This window comes from Bidens hawaiensis, unplaced genomic scaffold (genome assembly GCF_021521415.1).
Source record: "Bidens hawaiensis isolate Kalapana, Puna unplaced genomic scaffold, B.hawaiensis_p1.1 tig00044294_1, whole genome shotgun sequence".
NCBI lineage: Eukaryota > Viridiplantae > Streptophyta > Magnoliopsida > Asterales > Asteraceae > Bidens > Bidens hawaiensis.
In genome coordinates this window covers 1-14,752 of record NW_027497877.1, presented here as the reverse complement: position 1 = coordinate 14,752, position 14,752 = coordinate 1, and the positions used below count along the sequence as shown (strand labels likewise).

General features: G+C 39.0%; 1 pseudogene across 1 annotated transcript; it reads right to left on the bottom strand.

Annotated features, from left to right (window-relative positions):
* Positions 1-3,208: 3,208 nt before the first annotated feature.
* LOC143594896 (DNA mismatch repair protein PMS1-like) lies at positions 3,209-14,707 on the bottom strand (annotated as a pseudogene). The gene is made up of 11 exons (XR_013146430.1): positions 14,473-14,707; positions 7,850-8,173; positions 6,021-7,157; positions 5,674-5,903; positions 5,462-5,588; positions 5,320-5,388; positions 5,085-5,158; positions 4,032-4,097; positions 3,799-3,899; positions 3,544-3,725; positions 3,209-3,478 (listed from the first exon to the last, which is right to left on the bottom strand). The product of XR_013146430.1 is annotated as a DNA mismatch repair protein PMS1-like (transcript).
* Between the last annotated feature and the right edge of the window lie 45 nt (positions 14,708-14,752).

The window sequence follows — 14,752 nt, the reverse complement described above, 5'->3', positions numbered from 1 at the left end:
CCGACAACCCGAACACTCGATAAAAAAACCCGTTTTAGTATCTTTTTTCCAAAGGGATTTGCATTCTTGCATTTTACCCACCTTATTACTTAACATAGGTTGAGTAAATATTAAGGTTAGATACTTTAACCCGGTTTCGAGCAAACTTACATTTTTAAAGGGTTATTATTATAAATTCTTAAATAGTCACATTTTAAACCTTGAACTTTAATTATTTACATTTCTCAACATTTATTTTGTTTAAAGACCTTCAAGACAACCTTTCTAAATTCAAGACTTCTTTTCTTGTTAGGCATTGTGCGTTAAACTCGTCGTTCCGACAAATCTCCAAATTATCATCTTTCAAGTTTACCACTTGAAGGTGAGTACTTCATGTCCCATTTTTCATCTTTTATTTTGGGGGTGACATTTCATACTTATTCAACAAAATGCTTTATATTTGAATCTTAAACCACAAACGTAGTTGTATACTTTACCTAAATAATTGCTCGATTTGGTGTTCTATGCTTATATGCCTATGTGTTTATCGCTTTTGGTTGGTGGAACTATAAAATCCTAGACTATTTGGCATCCCCTTATAGCAAGGTGTCGTTAACGTAATGCAATTAACGATAACTATAAAATCCTAGACTATTTGGCATCCCCTTATAGCTAGGTGTCGCTAATGTGTTTAGCGATATCTATTTATCCAAATTACCACTTTTATTTATCGTTTCGTATGCAAGTTTTGTGGCTATCTTTATTATATACTAATATGATCAAACTTATGAATTGCTCACCGACCTTTGTGTTGACAAACTTTATTTTATGAAATGTTGCAGGTTTGCATCTTGGTTGATTTATGATTGTGAAGAAAACGACATCAAAGACCTTAGGATATTAGTAAAAATGAACAATATCAATTTGCCATATTTTGTGATATCTTGTTTATGGTTATTTTATGGATAATTGTTATGTGACATTTTCGATGTTGTGAAATGAAATGAGTTTATTAAATACTGTCACTTTAATTAGTGTCATGTGCTTATGGACAATCGTTACACCTCGGCATGTTCCGCCGCCTTTGGTCGGGGTGTGACAGCCAAAACCACAAGTGAAACTTAGCAACGTTTTTCCAGCCGTTGGCATGTTGTGTTCCCGAGTTAAGTTAAAAAGAGAATAGAAATGAAAGGAAAGCTTTTCTTTTCTTTTCTTTTTCTTTTCATTCTCTTTCCTTTCTTCATTTTCTTTTCAATTTGAAAAGGAAGAAAACCATCCCATTTTACTCTTTATTCATTTATCTTTTCTTTCTTTTCTTTATTTTAATGAAACTCGAGACACTCTATTATTTCCTTCCACTTTCTTTTTTTTAAAATAACTCAGGAACATAACACTCTCTTTCTCTATATCCATTTCCATTCCTTTATTTAGTTAGACTTAGGAACATAGAGCGACATCAAAACAGGGCAAGATGCAGAAAAAGGAAGAAGACCTAAAATAATTAGTTCAAGATATATTAGGCTCTAAGGCTGGCGTGTATGCTCCATACCTTTAGGCCTTACACTCTAAACCACGGCCCAGCATTTAACAAAATTATCCCAAGGGCCCAAGGGCAAGGCAATAGTAAAAATATGGACACACCTAATTTAGTATTTTAGTGCATTATTTATTAATTTAATTTTTACAAGCCTTTCATTTTTTTCTTCATATTTGAAAAACATTTGTTGCTGTATAAAGATATCCTACCAAAATATTTTGTTAAAAAAACCATAAATATTATTGATCAAATCCTCTAAAAGAATGGATCGACAATCATTCTATCTATTTAGTACATCGGTTGTTTAAAAGAAAGTAGCCGACATATGGTTGTAAATAAAAATAAAAAAATAATAAAAAAAACTTTATGAAATATAAAAATAATAAAAAAAACACCTTAATTTGGACCCTTCGCAATTCACATGAAATTTTTTTGTTTCGTCATGGTGATGAGAATTTAACGATAGTTGTATTTGTTTAATTGAAAAATACTTAATTAAGAATATTAAAGTAGATGATATCTTGATTAGAGTTAAAGAAATGAAAACTCATAAAGAACAACTTTAGATATATTGTATTTTAATTATGTGTTCCTAATGATATTTTGTTTATATTTTTTTATATAATCCGACCCGATTCGACCTAACAGGAACGGCCAAACCGAACCAAAAAGAAATTATATACCAAGTTAACCCGATCCGAACGGCAGAACCGGATCAAAAAAATTTATATATGACCCCGTACTGACCCAAAAATTTTCAGCCCTTGTAAAAAGGTTTTGTAGGTCAGCCACTGACGAGGGTAAAAGTTGAATTGTTTATCAGGCCGTCACTCTACGTGTTCATTGAGTGGGGTTGTTGAACCAATCAAACCGTCACAAAAAAGAAACTTAATAACTAAATTAAAGATATAAATGAAGAACTTTAGAAAAAAAATAGATAATAATAATAATAAGCATTAACCATTAGGCTGTTCACTATGGGCGATATAGTGGGGGTAAAAGGGCGGCATAGGCTTTGTACACCACCGAGGGGCGGTATTGGGGGAGGGGGGGTAGCGTGGTGAAAACGGTAGGTGAAGGGGGAAAGTGGTGGGGCCATGTGTTTTTCTCTCTCCCTCCCTCACAAACACACATATATAGATATATATATATATATAACATGGTAAAGAGACATTAAATTAAACCACATCAGAACGCTATGGAGAGAGGTTTCGAAACCTTGTTTCCTACATGATGATGACGTGGAGAGGCGAAAAAGCCCCTCCATAGTGAATAGTCTTAGGGTGAACGAAGAGGTAATGGCACGATGCAGAACAGAAGACGACAAGAAGATTGTGCATAGCAGTGAGTCAGTGGCGTTTCATCATCAAGTTTAAACGATGCATCTTCATTAAGTACTACAAACGTGTGTAATTTTCACTGTTGCTTTGCAATTACTCAACCTGCGTTACATGGTTCATGATAGTTGAACATTTTGACTGGTGCAATATTCCTTTGCTGAGAATCTAGTATTTGGTTAAAGTGAGCTTCAAAATACAAGAAAGTTTCCAATGATAGATTGTTAAGTTGCATACCGTCATCTCGTGTTAGATTCCTTCGTTGCGAATCTAACATTTGGTGACGAGACGTTCAAGGGAACTTTTCCTTTAGATAGCGCATTATATAATTACTAAATGGGAGTACAAAATTGGCCTTCAAATAATACTTTTGGTGTATTCTAAAACCTATATCAGTAGGTGACTCAAAAACTGTTAAAATAAAACACACATGTGAACAAGGCAAAAGAAAGAACACCAAAAGATCATAAAACCAACCTTCCTGAACTATATGCATCCAACGCTAAACTAAATCATCTTCATGTGACCTTTTACGCACAGTCGTTAAATCCACCAGGTGGCGCATTGTCGGTCTGCCATGTGGACAATTCCATGGTGACCGTAGACCCGTCAAATGTTCAACTATCTACAATCATAAACAGCAAGTCAAATGTTTTATCTCCAACAAGTCAAACAGGTTGGAAAAACTACCTTTTGCATCTCGTTTCTTCCAAGTGGATCACCGATCATCACAGATGATCTGCATGCACGTGATGCTAACATTGCACGTACTCTCGGGGGACACACTGAATCCGTAGTGTCTGTTTTATAAGTACCCATAATTGAACATTCTCCTTCACTATCAGCCAATATAGATATAAGCTCCTTCACATCTGCAAAAAGAGAACAAATAAATACATACTCAAAAAATCAAAATATAAACAATAGCATAACATTGTACGCAACCTGAAACACCAAAAGTTATATTTTTACTAAAGGGGACAGCTTTTAATTTGTAACGGTGACCAGGAGGAGCATTCATGTCTTCTAATGAAAACCCGTTTTTCCTGGAAGTTGAAAAGAATAACAAGTATTATGATTGGTTATAAAAGCTATCTTAAAGCAGTATTTAGACAGATTATGAAAAATCAAAACATTTTGTAAATGATTGCCGGAAAATCAATTTGGGTACTGCTCACCTGATAGTATCCATGTGCATTGAGGCGATTATTTCTTCTTCAGGAGACAACTCCACCGAAATTGGCCTTAATATATAACATATAACAAAAAAAATAACTCTTATCAACCAAAGGTGTATCAGAAGACATCCCAAAAGGAAAACTCCAAGCAACAAATACACATAAATAGCAGAACATTCATTTCAGAGCCAATAATAAGTTGAGAACTATGAAAACCATATTAAATGTTGTGCTATCTATTGTTTAAGCAACTAGAAGGCATGCAGATTCAATGTTTTTAAGATTTATTTTTAGACAAATGTAATATTGATAAGTCTTGTATCAAAGGGCAAAGGGCATAAAAAAACCAGCATGCTTTGTCTTTTATCACAAAAGTCCATTAAAGTTCTATATGCTGATTTTAAACAAAATTGACAACTTGAAACAGTACATCCAAATTGTTTTAAAATACTAGGATAGAAAAATATAAGCTACGCTAGTTAAAGAAAAAAAGGACAAGCACAAGAAAAAGAAAAAAGGACAAACACATGGTCTCACTAGAATCAACCTCTCTATTCCTACGGGTTAGAGGTAAGGTTGTCTACATCTTACCCTCCTCAGACCCTACCATGGCTTTGCTATTGATGGGATTTACTAAGTACAATGATGATGATGATGATGATGATGATGACATAAGCAGAACAACATGATGTATAGGTACCAGTTTTAAAAAAATTACAATTTTGTTCAAATTTAACATGTAGATGGACTTTAATGTGTAAAAAGGTGTTGAGGGACTTTTATGAGAAAAAATAGAAAGTATGTTGGTTTTTTATGATATTTACCCTTTACATAGATGCATAGATGCGCATATACATGCACATGTGCACATTTTTATATATTTAACAAAAAGTTCTTGAGAGGAGACAAAATCAAGAGAAATAAATAAACATTTGTTTTTCAGTTTTATTTCTTTTGTTGAAGCAAAATGTACACGTCTTATGCGGTTCTCAACATACTATAGGTTCTAAAAAGAACGTATATACATACATATATATATATGCACACACTCACCTCAGTAATGGTTGTTGGTTCAAGATGGTGGACTGTGACAAGCACTCATAATTGTATTTTTCATCCGCAGCATGCTGATCATAAAAGGACGACATCAAACTGTCAGCTACAAAATAAATTTTATAGCATACAAACTAGAATGCATGCATAGAACAATCTTGAAATAAGATTAGGCATTTTATGTTGAAGAATCAGATAAAAACATGAAATATACATAGTAGTAAAGAGGCGAAACCTGATCCACTATAAAGAGGTCTTGGTCCAACTTGCCAATGATAAATCCAAGATTAAACTGCCCAATAACCTACATATAAATAAAAAATTACTTCACTAAATACTATCAGACTGCTTTATTATATAAATATTCATTCAATAACCTTCATGCGGCCAAAATCTTCTTTCTTGAATAACTTTTCTAATTCACTTGTAGCAGCAGATAAAGCTTTTTCTTTAGCATCCTCTTTTACCACTTGAGAAATCTCTAATGTAGCATCAGCATAACATCTGCATGTAAATAACAACAAACAGTTAAAAAGCAAACACATTGCAGTAATTAACTAATTACCACAAAATTTTTACAGTTTCAAACCCTTTAGTCTTTGATATTCCATGCGTATGTTTGCTTGCTTGAAATGCTGCTAGTTTTTGCTGCCTCTTTTTCTTTAATCCCTCAATACTAAACTGCATTGTATAAGACATCTTAGAACGAGAAGGCACAGGTGAATCTGGAGTTAACACGTCATCATTAATTTTCTCGGGAGATGAAGCATTTAATACTGATTTTGAAACAGACTCAGGCGTTTCAATTCTTATTATGTCCTGCATAAAAAGCAAGATATTGTAAGTTTATTTTTTTGAACGGCAAACGAGCAAGAATATTATAAGTATTGACAAATTTTCTTAATACATAATATATTGCATATCGACCATTCGTACCTCGTCGACTCGTCCAGAAGTTTTAACGATTTTCACAGGAGAGACTTCTAAATCATCATCACATTCATCTATTAGAGTACGATCTAAAGACTTTGACTTTGACACTGACTCGTTCACTTCATCAGAGTCATCAACTACATGACATTTCACCAAAGATTTTGCAAATGTGGAATTTGAACTAAAACTTTGATCAACTGACTGACGCACGGTGGGCCCGTTTCTAAGAACCGGGAGCTCAGATAAGGTGTTGTTACCTATGCTTTCATGCTTTCTTTTGTTAACAGCAACAAATGATGTAAGCAGCGACTGAATGGGACCCGCAGAACGAGGTGAATCTTTTCTTTCATCAACATTTTTATGTGTTTTTGAGTTGTATGATAATGATGACTGCTGGTTATAAGTAGTGCTGCCGGTTACAACTGTATGATTCTTACTAGAAACAGATTCGGTTTGCTTCACGCCATGAAATTTAAATGTAAAGTCTCTCTTTGGCAAACAATAATCATCAACATTAATCACATTAACAGCTTCATCTTCAATTACATCACTGCTAGTTTCCTTTTTACAATCACTATCCTCTAATGATACTTGTGTTTTTGAAAACTGTGAAAAAGACCGATCATGTTCATCAGCTTTCTGTACCGAGAAGCTAGCAAGATTTGGTGAATAAATCTTCAACAGAGCTTCTTTTAACGACATTAAAACAGACACTTCATCAGATAAGAACACTTTTCGTTTATCTGGGGTCACATTAACATCACAAACACTAGTTGGAACAACAAAGTTCATTATTGCAATCGGATATTGCTTTGAGTTTGCTGATCTGTACAATTCATTCACAAGCTTGCTGACTTTTGGCATGTCAACGGGGCGTCCGTTAACAAAATAATATTGTCGATCGCCTAAACTTCGTCCACTGCCGTTACCAGATTTAGAAAGAAAACCATCCACTTGGCAAGTATCTGATATAGACAGATTCACAGGCTCCAAACAGGTAAAAGTGTTCATGCCAAACACTGTAATGATATTATCTTTTAAAGAACCAGTTCCTTGTGTTTTAACTACAGTAGAGGTTTTGTTTTTTCCAATTGTGTTTTTGCAAACTAGCCGAACTCCTTTTGCAGTTAGAGCATAGGCCTGCATTGGTAACAAGATTCTATAGAAAATGAGATGTAGTTTGAACTTTAGATGTTAATATAGAACAATTTAGCCTACTAATGAGAAAAAGATACTCAAGAAGCTTACAAGCACATTTCCAAAAGAGCAGTAATCAGAGTCAATTCTATTGGGTTTGTAAAGGCTTGGGCCTCAGTTTAGGCCCGGTTACTCGAAGACATGTTTTATTGGTTTAACAATTGAAGACATGGGAGGTTTTGGACCAGCCCTATATCTCTTTATTAGGGTCCACTTATGTTTTCTTGTCCTCTTAACTTTGTAACCCTAGTTTAGTCTCTATTTAAACAGATTTTGTACTTGCAATCCCTCATCATGAGAGCATATAGCAATAATAATATATAATGGTTGCAACCCGTGAACGTAGGTCAGCTTAGACCAAACCACATAAATCCTCGTGTTCTTATTGTTATGCAGTTTATTTGTGTGTGTGTTTGCAACCCGATCCTAACAATTCCAAGTTTCTTATTCCGTATAGGCAGATTCCTGAAGATTCAGTACCAAATTTGACCTTAAATTAACAGTAAATCCAGAAACATTGAAACATAGCAAAGTACTGTACCATGGTTTGGCAATTAAGAACATTATCAAATGAATCCATATGTGGTAAAAGAAACAAACAAGCAAATAAGCGAAAAATAACAGGAATAACTCACATGCAGTAATGAAATCAACTTTCCATACTCCTTTCTAATGTTGCGATGGAACTCTTTGCATCTCACAGGCAAATTGGAGAACAACTTCTTCACAGTGACAGTGGTACCAACCTGTCGTGCAGTCGTTCTCTCATCTGTAAGAAAACCAGATCGGTCAAAGGTCAAATGCGTTGCAACTTTCTCATTTTGTGTTCTTGTTTCCACAGTTAAATCCCCTAAATTACACAGAGCACTAAGTGCTTCCCCTCTGAATCCGAAAGTCGTCAACGATTGAAGATCAGGAAAATCCGTTAATTTTGACGTGTGATGCTTAAGTGCTAACGCCTTCAAATTACACAAAACCACAAAAATTAAAAGCTAAACATCATCAATAAAGTTTATTAGCTATTACACAATGTAGGGCTGTGTAACGGTTCAGAACCGAAACCGGAACCGAACCAGAACCGTTAAATGCTAAATATAAGAACCGGAACCGAACCGTATTTTAATGGTTCCGGTTCGGTTCAGAACCGAGTTAAACGGTTCTTGTGTAAACGGTTCTTGCCAGAACCGGTTTTCAATTAAAATTCTAACTATGAAATATTAGACGGTGCAAGAAACAAGTGACAACCCATAAAATAAAACATAATCATATCAACATATTATATTTTAATGAAGGGGATTGAAAATGTATTAGAATAACTCAAAATATTTCAGAAAACAATTATTTTTTAAAACAGATTTAGGGCCGTGGAAGATGATTATTGTTTATGACATTGTAAAGGATTTAATGTAACCGGGAAAGTGAGAACGTGGATGGTTGCTCGTACATGGAAGTATGAAAGCCTACTAATAAATAGGATTCTAAATATAATCTTCAAAGTTTAAACCTAACCCGGTTCTAGCGGTTCTATAACTGGAACCGTTGGTTCTAACCAGAACCGAACCGGAACCGTTTTAAGCCAAATTTAAGAACCGGAACCGGACCCAAAATACAATAATACGGTTCGGATCTAGCGGTTCGGTTCCGGTTCCCCGGTTCTAGCGGTTCGGAACCTCAAATTGCTCACCCATAACACAATGTACCTTGAAATTACACAAAATCACAAAATTAAAAGTTTAACATTAACAATAAAACCTTTTCATTCACAAAATCACTAATTCATCGATAAAACTTATCAGCTTATTACACATTTACCTTAAAATGACACAAAATCACAGAATTAAGCATCATCAACAAAAACTCACTCACAAAATCACCAAATCATCAACAAAACTTACTACTTTATAGCACATCTACCTTAATATTAAACAAAACCACAAAATTAAACATTGAAAATCATCATCAAAAAGAAAAAAAAAAGTTCACTCACAAAATCATCAATAAAACTTAATAGTTTATTACACAATTACCTTGATATTACACAAAATCAAGGAATTAAAAGTTATGCATCATCAACAAAACTTATTAGTCATTACACAATTGCCTTGAAATCAAACAAAATCACAAATATAAAAGTTAAACATCATTAACAAAACTTTCTCACTCACAAATTCACTAATTTACCAATAACACTTATATACCTTTAAATTACACAAAATCACTAATGTCGAAGCACGAAATGAATCTGACCTGATCCATGACGATGTTTCCACGGATTTTCGAGATGAACGAACCATGTCTTGATCTTCTTCTGCGGCTGTGCTTGAGACCTGCAATGGTTTTTTGGGGGTGTGGAGGTGACTGCTAAGATATCCTGAGGATTTCTTGTTTACAGACACAAAAAAGTGGTGGTGGCTCTTATTGAGCATGACCATTAATAAGGAGGTGGAGACCTCCTTATAGAGGGTCTCATGGCCACCATCATGGTACCCTAATGGGCCTAGCCCAATTAGGGTTACCTCCACAAAACCCCCTCAGCCCAATAACATTGTATTAGTCCATGGAATAAAATAAGCCAAACATAATAGATTTAGGGTCGTAGAACCGGGTTTTAGTACCATACCCCTACAAGCCCCCCAAGTCCAGTGTTGCTCCTGGGCGCGCAAGCGTCTAGGTGGAGCGCTGGACTTTATAAGGTGTGAGGCGGTTTTTTCCTTTTTCTTTGGCCTTGTCTTTATTGTCTGAGTTTTGGGAGATTTTCCCCATGATGGTGACAAGCTGTAAAAATAATGAAGCCTGCGCGTGAGGCGGCTTACGAGCTATAATAATAGAGCCTGCGCGAGTTGCGGCTTACGAGCCGTAATAATAATAAAGCTTGCGCGTGAGGCGACTTGCGAGCTATAAGAATAATAATGCCTGCGCGCGAGAGGCGACTTACGAGCTAAGAATAATATAGCCTGCGCGTGAGGCGCCTTACGAGCTATGAGAATAATAATGCCTGCGCGCGAGAGGCGACTTACGAGCTAAGAATAATATAGCCTGCGCGTGAGGCGCCTTACGAGCTATGAGAATAGTAAAGCCTGCGCGCGAGAGGCGTCTTATGAGCTTTGAGAATAATAATTAAGCTCGCGCGCGGGGCAACTTACGAGCTATGAGAATAATAAAGCCTACGCGCGAGGGGCGTCATACGAGCTGTGAGAATAATAATTGAGCTGGCGCGTGAGGCGGCTTACGAGCTGTGAGTAATAAAGCTTGCGCGCGAGAGGCGTCTTATGAGCTTTGAGAATAATAATTGAGCCGGCGCGTGAGGCGTCTTATGAGCTGTGTGAATAATAAAGCCGGCGCGCGGGCGTCTTACGAGCTATAAGAATAATAACAGCTTGCGCGCGAGGCGTCTTATGAGCTGTATGAATAATAAAGCCTGCGCGCGAGGCGTCTTACGAGCTATAAGAATAATAACAGCTTGCGCGCGAGGCGTCTTATGAGCTATATGAATAATAAAGCCTGCGCGCGAAAGGCGACTTACGAGCTAAGAATAATAACAGCTTGCGCGCGAGGCGTCTTATGAGCTGTATGAATAATAAAGCCTGCGCGTGAGGCGACTTACGGGCTTGTAAGAATAATAACAGCTTGCGCGCGAGGCGTCTTATGAGCTGTGTGAATAATGAAAGCTTGCGCGCGAGGCGTCTTACGAGCTATAAGAATAATAACTGAGCTGGCGCGTGAGGCGGCTTACGAGCTGTGAGTAATAAAGCTTGCGCGCGAGAGGCGTCTTATGAGCTTTGAGAATAATAATTGAGCCGGCGCGTGAGGCGTCTTATGAGCTGTGTGAATAATAAAGCCTGCGCGCGAGAGGCGTCTTACGAGCTATAAGAATAATAACAGCTTGCGCGCGAGGCGTCTTATGAGCTGTATGAATAATAAAGCCTGCGCGCGAGAGGCGACTTACGAGCTAAGAATAATAACAGCTTGCGCGCGAGGCGTCTTATGAGCTGTATGAATAATAAAGCCTGCGCGCGAGGCGACTTACGGGCTTATAAGAATAATAACAGCTTGCGCGCGAGGCGTCTTATGAGCTGTGTGAATAATGAAAGCTTGCGCGCGAGGCGTCTTACGAGCTATAAGAATAATAACAGCTTGCGCGCGAGGCGTCTTATGAGCTGTATGAATAATAAAGCCTGCGCGCGAGGCGTCTTACGAGCTATAAGAATAATAACAGCTTGCGCGCGAGGCGTCTTATGAGCTGTATGAATAATAAAGCCTGCGCGCGAGAGGCGACTTACGAGCTAAGAATAATAACAGCTTGCGTGCGAGGCGTCTTATGAGCTGTATGAATAATAAAGCCTGCGCGTGAGGCGACTTACGGGCTTGTAAGAATAATAACAGCTTGCGCGCGAGGCGTCTTATGAGCTGTGTGAATAATGAAAGCTTGCGCGCGAGGCGTCTTACGAGCTATAAGAATAATAACTGAGCTGGCGCGTGAGGCGGCTTACGAGCTGTGAGTAATAAAGCTTGCGCGCGAGAGGCGTCTTAGGAGCTTTGAGAATAATAATTGGGCCGGCGCGTGAGGCGTCTTATGAGCTGTGTGAATAATAAAGCTTGCGCGCGAGGCGTCTTACGAGCTATAAGAATAATAACAGCTTGCGCGCGAGGCGTCTTACGAGCTGTATGAATAATAAAGCCTGCGCGCGAGGCGTCTTACGAGCTGTATGAATAATAAAGCCTGCGAGCGCGAGGCGACTTACGAGCTAAGAATAATAACAGCTTGCGCGCGAGGCGTCTTATGAGCTGTATGAATAATAAAGCCTGCGCGTGAGGCGACTTACGGGCTTGTAAGAATAATAACAGCTTGCGCGCGAGGCGTCTTATGAGCTGTGTGAATAATGAAAGCTTGCGCGCGAGGCGTCTTACGAGCTATAAGAATAATAACAGCCTGCGCGCGAGGCGTCTTATGAGCTGTATGAATAATAAAGCCTGCGCGCGAGGCGTCTTACGAGCTGTATGAATAATAAAGCCTGCGCGCGAGGCGTCTTATGAGCTGTATGAATAATAAAGCCTGCGCGCGAGAGGCGACTTACGAGCTAAGAATAATAACAGCTTGCGCGCGAGGCGTCTTATGAGCTGTAAGAATAATAACAGCTTGCGCGCGAGGCGTCTTATGAGCTGTATGAATAATAAAGCCTGCGCGCGAGAGGCGACTTACGAGCTAAGAATAATAACAGCTTGCGCGCGAGGCGTCTTATGAGCTGTAAGAATAATAACAGCTTGCGCGCGAGGCGTCTTATGAGCTGTGAGAATAATAACAGATTGCGCGCGAGGTGTCTTATGAGCTGTATGAATAATAAAGCCTGCGCGCGAGAGGCAACTTACGAGCTAAGAATAATAACAGCTTGCTCGCGAGGTGTCTTATGAGCTGTAAGAATAATAACAGCTTGCGCGCGAGGCGTCTTATGAGCTGTGTGAATAATAAAGCTTGCGCGCGAGGCGTCTTACGAGCTACTTTATGTCCCGCGCCACGTGCAGATGTTGCATGCGCGTGCGCGTAGACTTTGGTTTTGTGTTATGCGCCACGCGCAGATGTTGCATGCGCGTGCGCGTAGACTGTGATGTGTGAGCATGTGATGCGTAAGCATGTGTAATATGCGTGAGCATATGTGATGCGTGAGCATGTGGTAAGAGGATTCCCAACCTTTAAGTTTGGCGCGTAGCCATATGGGATATTATGAGGATTCCCAACCTTCAAGTTTGGCGCGTAGCCATACGGGATATTATGAGGATTCCCAACCTTTAAGTTTGACGTGTAGCCATACGGGATATTATGAGGATTCCCAATCTTGAAGTTTGGCGCGTAGCCATATGGGATATTATGAGGATTCCCAACCTTGAAGTTTGGCGCGGAGCCATATGGGATATTATGAGGATTCCCAACCTTGAAGTTTGGCGCGTTGCCATACGGGATATTATGAGGAATCCCAACCTTTAAGTTAGGCGTGTAGCCATATGGGATATTATGAGGATTCCCAACCTTTAAGTTTGGCGCGGAGCCATATGGGATATTATGAGGATTCCCAACCTTTAAGTTTGGCGCGGAGCCATATGGGATATTATGAGGATTCCCAACCTTTAAGTTTGGCGCGGAGCCATATGGGATATTATGAGGATTCCCAACCTTTAAGTTTGGCGTGTGGCCTGATGCGCGCATGTACGGCGATGGAGTGGTGACTCGTGAGTGCGCGTGCATGGCGGAGGTCTCTTGCGCAAAACCCAGATGGTGGTTTCCGCGGCGGCACATGCACGGCTGCGGAGTGAGAATCCGCGGGCGCCCGTACATGGCGGCGGAAGTCTGGTAATTTCTGGATCTGCAATTTTAGAGTCAGATCTGCAACTTTAGACCTAAAATCCAGGTCTGTAATCTAGACCTAGATCTGTAAATCAGATCTGGACAGATCTGAAGCCCGGAGCAGATTTAAAACCATCACAGATCCGGAGACCTGATCATTCGAATCAGGCCGTTTCTTTCTGCACAGATCTGGAAGCCTCTTTTTAGATCTATGGATCTTTTTGAGCTTTAATAGAACAAGCCTTGAAGCCTTTTTCTGTAAACTTCCAGATCTGGGTTTTTCCTGGGAGAGATCTGACAGCCGAGATGAAGATCGAAGGGTAGTTCGTTGCCGTCCCACGGATGGCGCCAATGTCGAAGCACGAAATGAATCTGACCTGATCCATGACGATGTTTCCACGGATTTTCGAGATGAACGAACCATGTCTTGATCTTCTTCTGCGTCTGTGCTTGAGACCTGCAATGGTTTTTTGGGGGTGTGGAGGTGACTGCTAAGATATCCTGAGGATTTCTTGTTTACAGACACAAAAAAGTGGTGGTGGCTCTTATTGAGCATGACCATTAATAAGGAGGTGGAGACCTCCTTATATAGAGGGTCTCATGGCCACCATCATGGTACCCTAATGGGCCTAGCCCAATTAGGGTTACCTCCACAAAACCTCCTCAGCCCAATAACATTGTATTAGTCCATGGAATAAAATAAGCCAAACATAATAGATTTAGGGTCGTAGAACCGGGTTTTAGTACCATACCCCTACAACTAACTTAAAATTTGGAAATCATCAACAAAATTTCACTCACAAAATCACTTATTCATCAATAAAACTTACAAGTTATTACACAAAAACTAAACATTAAGCATCATCAACAAAACTTCTTCACTCACAAAATCACTAATTCATTTATATACAAACAATGTACCTTGAAATTGTGTGGCGAAATGCCGCAAACCGTTATCGACGACCTGAAACGATTCTTCGCCGAATTCCTTCAACGAAATCTCGATGCTGGTGGCACCGGCGTCCAGGCTGTTCTCCACCAGCTCCTTGACGGCGGAAGAGAGGTCCAGAATCACTTGACCGGAGCAGATTCTGTGGATTGCACTCTTGCTGATCGGCTTTATCGACGGAGATGTCATGGCCGGTGAAGGTTCCATTGAAACAACTCTTTAGCTTGAATCAAACGTGAATTTGCATGGAAT